This window comes from Chiloscyllium plagiosum, unplaced genomic scaffold (genome assembly GCF_037043375.1).
Source record: "Chiloscyllium plagiosum isolate Xiang-an unplaced genomic scaffold, Cpla_swu_hap1 HiC_scaffold_30, whole genome shotgun sequence".
NCBI classification, from domain to species: Eukaryota; Metazoa; Chordata; class Chondrichthyes; order Orectolobiformes; family Hemiscylliidae; genus Chiloscyllium; species Chiloscyllium plagiosum.
Genome location: NW_028270168.1, coordinates 35,905,378 through 35,915,480, shown reverse-complemented (window position 1 = coordinate 35,915,480; position 10,103 = coordinate 35,905,378).

The window sequence follows — 10,103 nt, the reverse complement described above, 5'->3', positions numbered from 1 at the left end:
TGACATAGAACTAATCACCCAAAGAATCCCACAATGCAGTAGGGGTGCTGTAAACTGGGTTACTGCAAATGCTGAAAAAGCAGGGACTCTCATTATACATCTCAGGATGTAAGAACATGATCCTTTTGAAACTGCTTATGCAGTGCCTTTTCATTATTTCATTTCTATGATAATGAACTTTGATAATAAATAAAATTCCAGTCTTTAAAAGAAAGCAGTGTAATAATTTAATAAAATTTAAAAGACGGAAAATAAAATTAAAATGTCCAGATGCAATTTTGTACATGATTTATTTGGCCTTGGTGCTTGGATTTTTTTCCCCCTGTTTCTGCTTCTGCCCTGTCCTCATTGCTACTTCCCACCTCCTCCTGGAGCCAAGAATGGAATAATCTGACGAGAAGACCTTTACAGTGTTACAATAAGTAGCTTCCACAGTTCACCTCTGCATGGAATTTCTTTAGGCAATAATGAATGTAAAAGAATGAATATATTTTGCAACTAGCCACACAAACTGGCGTGCTTGATTTTAGACATTTAGTTTGATTCCTGCAACCTATTCACCTTTCAATCATGTTTTGTGGCACAAAAAATGAAAACAAGTGACTGAAATTGATCTGATTAATGGCATTATCTTGTGGAAAATAACGGTTTACCTACAATTATTTCAGAGCATGGTACCTTTTAAGTAAAATACAAAAGAAAAGCTGACCCCTGTAGTTGCTTTGATGCAATTATTCAACTTTATTATTCATCCTAGCACAAATAATGGCACCAATAGATTTCCCAATGGAAATCTCTTTATCTGGCATGCTTGGAAGAGGGAAATCTGCCAAGAGATGCCAGGCAGGTGTACTGTATCCACCCAATGCTACCCACGCACACCCATCAGCACAAAGTGTTGAATGCTTCACTTTAACTGATGGTTAATGCAGATGGAAGAAAATCTTTCCAAAGGGCAGAAGGTATGAATGGTACCTCAAAGATTTCTGATTATCTGACTAACTGTAATGTTGGAGGCCTCTTCAGAAGCACCCAATCACATTGGCATGCCTTCAATAGCATATGAGATCAACAGATGATCTGCAGCCAGTAGGCTGAGTTAAGCACACCCACCAAGATGCTACTAATCACTGCTACAGACGTTGGCACATCTATTTGGCAATCATCATGGGATCTGTCTTCTCAGGTCTGGATTAGCAGAAAAGAGTATGTAGAACTGTGCCATCTGCTGCAAGGACACCTGCAGCAACGACTTAGTGATAGCAATGGTTGATTGCAGCCTTAAAATTGGCTCCATCATCGAGCAGGCATGCGACATAGAGTGCAGTAGGATACCAAATGGGGCAAGCAACCCTTTCTCATAATGCTATCATACAACCCAAACTCAATTTTAGCAGCCATCAAATAAGTTTCAAATTTAGTGCTATTCTGTCAGATGCCTGTAGGCTTATCCCTGTATCCTAGACTTCTTTTGATCTCATGTTTGTGAGTCCTTGATTCCTTGCTTGCTCTGGTTTGGCAAATGCTTTCCAATTTTTTTATTATCCTCTTTGACTGATGGGCATAGGTTATGAACCTGAACCAGATTCATAATGCCAATCCAATTAAATTTCACTTGCCCTCACCAGTTATATGGTGAGCTCATACATCTTTTTTTTTCACCATTTGTGCTCTGCAGCACGGAAAATATGGAACTGGATTTAATGTGTCCAGGAAATACCTTAACTGAGATGCCGAAAAGATTTGGCTCAGGTCTTGTGGTCAGCATCGATGCTAAATCTGTTGCTGACAAAAATAGAAATTGCTGGAAAAGCTCAGCAAGTCTGGCAGCACCTATGGGGAAAAAAAATCAGAGTTAAGGTTTCAGGTTGCTGCTGCCCATGAAGATTTCTACAACCCAACCTTTTTATGATTTTCCACCAGGAGCTTCTACCCTGGGTGAAGCATTGAGAGTTCAACACAGATAAGGAATATCACTGAGCACAAGAAAGGTGGGCACAAAGATGAGATGCCTGTTTTCATGGCAGTAATTATTGTACTCCGGTAAGTTTCTAAAGGTTGGAAGTCTTTCAATGGGTTAGTGATGGGTTATTGACTGAGTAAGTGAGCAAGTTAATAAGTAGGTGAATGAGAGGGTAATCGGGAGTTGGGGTTAATTGGATAGCGGTAGTTAGGATAGGATGGTGGGGTAGTTGGGTGAGAAGGTAGTCACATTGGGTTGGGGAGGTGTAGTAGATTGAGAACAGCTGGATCATGTCAGAGCAGTCGTAAGGCCAGGATAGGGAATGGTCGGGCATGAGGTCTAATTGAGTCAGGTCAGGAGATCACAGACAGATGGGGATAGTTTGTTCAGGACATTTAGGGGGCAGTTGGGTGAGGGTGGGTGATCAGGTTGGGGTGATTGCTCAGGTTGTAGTCTGATCAAGTCAGATCACAGGAGAGTGTTTGGGGGGGGGGGGGTGTGTTGATTGTCGTGCTCAATTCAGTTAGTCTAATCCGCGAGTTAAACAAAATATTAACCAGTATAATACTTCCTGGTAAGAACCAGTTAAGTCTTACATATCCTGCCCAATTTCTAGATTTGGATTTCCTGGCAAGTTTTCTCACCGAACATTATCAAACTCACGTCAACTACCCACAAGGCCCTAAGGCATTTCTCACATCTAGTAACAGCTCCAGCTTCCCATATACCATTCACAGAACAACTGACCAATCAGCGGATATCCACTGAGGGAACAAGCACTGGAATTCCGAAGTTGCCCTGCTTGTTCAAGGATGGGGTCTGAACATGTTGGAGAAGGCAACATGACACCATGATTCTCATGATGGATGTCCTGAAGGAGGCCATGATGTAGAGACCAGTCATCCTCTTCCTGGAGGACCAGCAGAGGAGGTCATGCTGTCAGACTCGAGCAGCCTGATCCAAGGTCACCACCCACTTCAAATGCCATCCCCATGGTCCAGAGGAATGACAGTGTGCCACAACAAGATCAATGACCTTCTCTGTTGTACCAGAATAAATGCCACACTCCTCACATTCAATCTCTCTCTGCTATTGCACCAATTTCCCACCAGGGCTGATGCTCTGTCACTCTCACTACTGCGTGCAACATCTTCCCTCACTCACATTCTCCAATGCACTGAACCATCCAAACCAATAACCCACATGGCCTCCACACTACCTCCTCACTACCTCGGAACATCTCAATGGGTATGTTAGGCTGAGAGAGGGTGGGAGCACAATCTGATGAGCTGCAGCAGCACCACAGCTGGCCAAGGAAGAAATGCTCTGGGCCACTAGCACTTGGAGCAGTCTGGATACCAAGCACCTGCACAGCCCCAACATTAGGGTTAGGGTTAGAATATGGGTTAGGGTTCCCTAATCTTATCTTAGGCAGGAGGATCCTGCACAGGGACTTCATCCACATAGACGACTTCATCCACATAGACGAGGATGAACATGTGCTGCAAACAACTATGTGGGATGCAATGGTCTTCATTGCACAAAATTTACAGCAATGCAGCAAATCATGCAACAATCTGGTTTTTTCTATGGACAGGTTGGCAGCTGCCATGGAAAACCAGGTCTAGCACCCTCAGAGGTATACACAGCTGCACTCCAGTGCCCCAGGTCTTGGAACTGAGGAGTGAAGGTGTAGAAACAGGGGTTGAAGAATCTGGCATACACTCAGTGTGCCCTTTCCTCACAACTGGGCCTGGGGCACTTAGCCGGAGGAGGAATCATACACAGCCTCCTGAGACTACTCCCCTCAGGACACTCCAGAGGTGGTCTATCCTCCATCTCCACCATGCCTGTCCCCTCTGACCCTTAGAAGTTCCTGTTCAAGCAGGTGAACATGCCTGTGGCAAGAAAACCCTTGGCATGTCTAAATATAAGGGCCCTTGGGTCCCAACTAAACCTCCAAAGCTAATGGGCTCCACAGCTGAGTAGGGTCCATCCACCACAGCTACAGTATGAAGGACTACACTGAAATATAGTAGGAGGGACAGGAAGAATAAAACTTATTGAGGACACTTTGGTGGCACGGGTGATAATGCAGACTGTCATTTTGCACTGTTTAAAAATAAATTTCACTGGTTTCACTTTACATTGTCCATCTCTCTGTGTCACCGCAAATGTTGTTGCTCCAGAATGAGGCATAACGTCATGGCCGCAGAAGATGTTCCATCACTGGAGGTCTATATTGTCAGCCTATTGCAGCAGGTGGGAGCTAAATGAATACAGCATGTAAAGTACTGTATGTGCTGCTGATACCTTTGATCCTCCTTGTATATCATCCCCATTCATTCATGGCCTCTGTGACCACAAACATAGATGTGAAAGAGTTGGTCAGCAATGTCTGTGGTAGGAAGGCACAACATAAAGAGGGGTCAACGCATTAAGATGGTCAGGAAATAGGGACCTTACAACGCTATGTCTGGTGGGTGCCTGGAATGCGTTGCCAGTGGAGGTGGTAGAGGAGGGCACGATAGCGGCATTTAAGATGTATCTAGATAGATACATGAATGTGCAGCGAGAGGGATACAGATCCTTAGAAAATAGGTGACAGGTTTAGATAGAGAATCTGGATTGGTGCAGGCTTGGAAGGCCGAAAGACCTGTTCTTGTGCTGTAATTTTCTTCGATCTTTGTATCATATAAGGGTCTGCATGTAATGTTCTCCCTTTTTAAAAGCCCTAACACCTGCAGCCTCTTTCTTCACTGGCCAAATAACTGTGCCTGCCCAAGTATGGCTGCACACATTCTCTTCCCTACTGTGTACTTTCATTTTCCAGCAATGGTAGCAGACGACAGTGAGTTCTGTCGTTGGCCTTGGGTTTGCAGCCCCTGCCTCAATGGGTTGACAAACCTCAGAACATCTCTTTCAAGCTAACTTTTCACATAAATTGCAATGGTTTCAAAACTCTCCAGGCCCCCACCCAAACCATCTCCATGAACCTTCACCTGGCCATATTCCACCTGAGCCCCTGGCATATGAGTTGACTACACAAATTGCAGTCACGCATTGCCAATCTCCCCTTGAAGCCAGTGTCATTCTCGCCATGGACTAACCTTCCACCTGCATGAACCCCCTTCACTTTCATACTGTGCCGTACACCCCCTTGTATACACTGTTGCTCCCCCTTTACAATTCTCATCTCCCGTTCCCCCAGACTACAGTTCCCAATCCCAAAGAATGTCTTGCTCAGTTTCTCCAGCTGCCCAAACCCTATGCTATGGAGCTACAGGCTTGACCGTAACCAACTCCCCAGACTAAAAAGGCATGGAACCTTGACTGAGATTATCGTAACTAGATGCCTTAGGATGTGGCCATTCCCCTAAACTAGTATGTCCATAACCTACTGTTTTGGGGCCTGCAGCCTGATAGGTCCTTCCGTGGACTTCACAGAGGTCTGCTCCTCCCCTAAGACTTTGAAATGTGGCTGCTTGCTTGTTTGATGCACCACACTGCCATACCGCAAAACTGAGGACTACTGACCAGTAAGGCAAGCTGTCTGCTGTTTGACTCTGCTAATTGATACAGTACAGCAATGCATGGATGATGTGAATGTGCAGACAGGTGCTAAGAGAGCAAGTGCTAAGAAAACAAGTGAACAGCCCTGAGATGCAGCCTCGTCCATTCTGCAAGCTGAATGCAAAGTGTTCCCAGTGCAGTCTTTCAATGCTTATATTCCACAATGCAAGTCTGTGCTTCCTGAGTGTCATTCTAGTCGTATAAGTGCCATGATAGCCTTGACAGATTTGGCAAATGGTGGATGTGGGATGTGAGCTGCTGGGGTCATGGATCATGCCCCAAGATGCCCATTGGATGTACTCAGCTAAGAGATCCTTCAGAGCAAGCTGAAATCTGAATCTGTCAGGTATGGGGGCAGGCTGCCATGTTGAGCTTTCTCAATACAGGGATTGATTTGATGTGTTCAGTGAGATAGAAAGCTGAACATTAAGGAGGCAAGGGGGGTCTTCCAGGTGGCTATTCCACCTAAACCACACATCTTTCCTCCCTTTATGGCAGGAAATTGGAGCACTCAATGGAAACCCACACAGATACGGGAGAACACACAAACTTCCCACAGACAGTTGCCTGAGGCTGAAATCATCCTTGGTACTGTATGGCAGCTATGCTAACCACTAAGTCACTGTGCTGCCCCAAGTGAATTTTAGTGGGAGGCCCTTGACCAAGTCTACAAAGAACATAGAACATAGAACGTTACAGCGTAGTACAGGCCCTTCAGCCCTCAATGTTGCGACGACCTGTGAAACCAATCTGATGCCCATCTAACCTACACCATTCCATTATTATCCATATGTATGTTCAATACCCATTTAAATGCCCTTAACGTCGGCGCGTCTACTACTGTTGCAGGCAGGCCATTCTGTGCCCCTACCACTCTGAGTAAAGAAACAACCCCTGATATCTGTCTTAAATCTATCACCCCTCAATTTAAAGCTATGTCCCCTTGTGCTAGCCATCACCATCTGAGGAAAAAGACTCTCACTGTCCACCCTATCTAACCTACTGATTATCTTATATGTCTCGATTAAGTCACCTCTCAACCTTCTTCTCTCCAAAGACAACAGCCTCAGTTCCGTCGGTCTTTCCTCAAAAGACCTTCCTTCCATACCAGGCAACATTCTAGTAAATCTCCTCTGATCCCTTTCCAAAGCTTCCAAATCCATCCTATAATTCGGTGACCAGAACTGTACGCAATACTCCAGTTGCAGCCTTAACAGTGTCCTGTACAGCTGAAGCATGACCTTTTGGCTCCAAAATGCAGTTCCCGTACCAATAAATGCCAACACACTATATGCATTCTTTACAACCCTATCTTACAACTTTCAGGGACACCAAGATGTCATTTGTTCATCTATACTGCCAAGAATTTTACCATTAGCCCAGTACTCTGCATTCCTGTAACTTCTTCCAAAGTGAACCACCTCACACTTTGCCACAAACTCCATTTGCCACTTCTCAGCCCAGCTCTGCATCTTATCCAAAACCGACTATAACTCTTATCTATAACTCTGTAACCCACAACATGCTTTGGCGCTATCCACAACTCTGCCTTTCTTAGTGTCATCCGCAAATTTACTAACCCATCCTTCTATACCCACATCCAGATCATTTATAAAATGACAAACAGCAATGGCCCCAAAACAGATCCTTGCAGCACACCACTGGTAACTAAGCTCCAGGATGAACATTTCCCATCAACTACCATTCTCCATCTTCTTTCAACTAGCTAATTTCTGAATCAAACCACTAAATCACCTTCAATTCCAAAACTCATATTTTGTACAATAGCCTACCGTGTGGGACCTTATGAAACGCCTTACTGAAGTCCATATACACCACATCAACTACTTTACCTTCATCCACCTGTTTTGTCACCTTCTCGAAGAACTCAATAAGGTTAGTGAGGCACGAACTTCCCTTCACAAAATCATGTTGACCATCCTTAATCAAATTATTCCTTTTTAAGTGATTATTAATCCTATCTCTTATAACCTTTCCAACATCTTACCCACAGCCGAAGTAAGGCTCACTGGCCTATAATTACCAGGGTGTCTTGACTCCTCTTCTTAAACAAGGGAACAACATTTGCTATCCTCCAGTCTTCTAGCGTTACTCCTGGCTTTCCACAGAATCTAATGATAAATCCCATGCAACCCAGGGGTCTCATTAAAATGGAAATCTCTGCATCCAACAACATAATTCAGACTCTGATTCACTTTTATTGTGCACTGGATGCCCATTGTTAGATGTGGCAGGGAAACCTACTGCAAGTCCAGAAGATGGTCAAGAGGATCACAAAATGCATTTAATGTTATCATTTTAGAGTGAGCCACATAAAAAAAAAGGAGTGATTCTCTGGGCAATAGTCAACCCTCAGAATTCCTTTGTACCAGGCATTCATATGACATCATGCACCTGCTGACACCCTCACCTCAATCATTGCCAGGTCAGGCCCTACTTCCCCAAACATTCAACCCTGATATAATTTCCAAGTTTAAGCTCGGAGAAGTTTCAGTTAGAGACCTTATGGACTACTTAGACACGACTGTAAGTGCCTAACAAAGCCAGTATGTTTCCATGTTAATTTCAACAAGTTCCCACCACCTAACTTACTCAAAAATAAACTGGAACATGGCATGTTTGAAGGAGTCCAAGTAAGTGCATTACTCAACTGAGAACTAAACGAACTGTTCTACACTTAAGGCACATTCTCTGTGATTCTCTTAATGCTAATTATATCATGTGTCATGTGCAAAAAGACATAAATTGCCTGAAGGGTCAATCCAGAGTGATCCATCCTGACAACAAGATCTTTTTCAACTTCACAAAGTCATGACTTAAACGCTGTGGATCAGATTTAAGCAATTATACATTGAGATGTGGTGTGAAATGTGCAATGTAAAGCATCCTTTTCAGTATGCTCGCCCAAACCATTCACAACTTCATTTGCCTAATGAGCTATCTCTGGATGGAAGCTGGTCTCTGCTATGGTTATGAGATTCAGGTGTTAACTGCTGTGCTCTTCCAGCACCACTAATCCAGAGTTTCACATTGGCCAATCAAGAGTAAGCCTCCCCCTCCTGGCCTGAATTCATGTTCTGAGTTAAAACTTGCTCACCAGTCAGTATTCTCACTGAAATCTGCTGTCATGTGAATTTAACGCAAAGAATTATATTAATTTAACTGTGCTTTAAAAAGACATTATCAAATAGTGGCTTCCCAAGGATCTCAGTGTTAGAATGCAACATAGCTCCCATAATTAAGTCTGCAAAAGTAGTAGACCTTAGGACACAGGGACTAATGAAATTGGCATATAAAATGTAACAGAGAATTTTTAACACAAGAAATTGGAGTAGGAGTTGACCACTCTGTTCTTCTAGTTTGCTCTGCCATTTGATAAAATCATTTACCACAACTCTACTTTCCTACTCAAGCACTTTATGCTTTGATTTACTTAATATCCAAAACTAAATCAAACTCTTAACTTGAAATGTATACACCAATAGAGCATCCACAACCGTCCACTGTAAATATTTCCAGATATTTAAAAGTATTTGAGTGAAGAAATTTGTCTGCATCTCAGTCATAAATAGCTGATCCCTTATTATTCTGACGTTCTAACCCCTTAGTTCTAGGATCCCCAACTTGCAAGCTACACTGTCAAGTCCCCAAAGAATGCTCCATGTTTCAAGAAGATCTCTTATTCTCATAAGTTCTGTGGAGGACAGGCCTAGTGTGCAAAACCATTTCTTAATTCCTTCAACCCAAAAGTCACCGAAGTAAACTTTTATTGCACTACCTCTGAAACTAATGTTTCCCAATCTTTCACATTTCAAAAGCATTCTGCTTTCATTAATCAACCAAAATGGATAACCTCACACCTATATTCCAAATACCAGTTTCCACCACTCACTTAATCCATGTAAATCATTTTCTCGCCTCTAGATCATCCTTACAGCTTATATAGCTATATATCATTAAGAAATGTAGACAGTCAATTGTCATTTGAGTCAGTGAAGACTTTTTGAAGGAACAATGGAGAAAAGTATTTTAAAACGGTAGAGTGATAACGACGTTCATAATGCTATTTTAAAAATACATTGGCCTAATCAATGTAGAGAGTACAAAGGCAAGGCATTGGTAAAGCATTTATAAATCACTGGTTAGGTCTCAGGTGCAGTATTGTTTCCAAATTTGGGCATCACATTTTAAGGTAGAATGTAAAGGTTTTGAAGAGTATACATAGGTTTACTAGAAACGTATCCAGACAGCAGTTATGCAAAGGGACAGGAAAAACAGAAACATAGGGAATATTTAATTGATAAGATAAAAATTCAAATTCATTTTAACAGCATAAGTAAGGAGAAACTGTTACCACAGGTCAAAGAATCAGTAGCCTGTGAATGCAGATTTTTTAGTTAGTGGTAAAAGAGCTACAGCACAATTGCAGAGTTTTTTTTAACATCTCAAGTTACAGTTCTACAAATGGAACACATTCCCTTGGAAGGGTAGTGGAAGAAGACTTAATGGAAAGTTTCAAAATAAAACATGATAATGCAAGGGCATT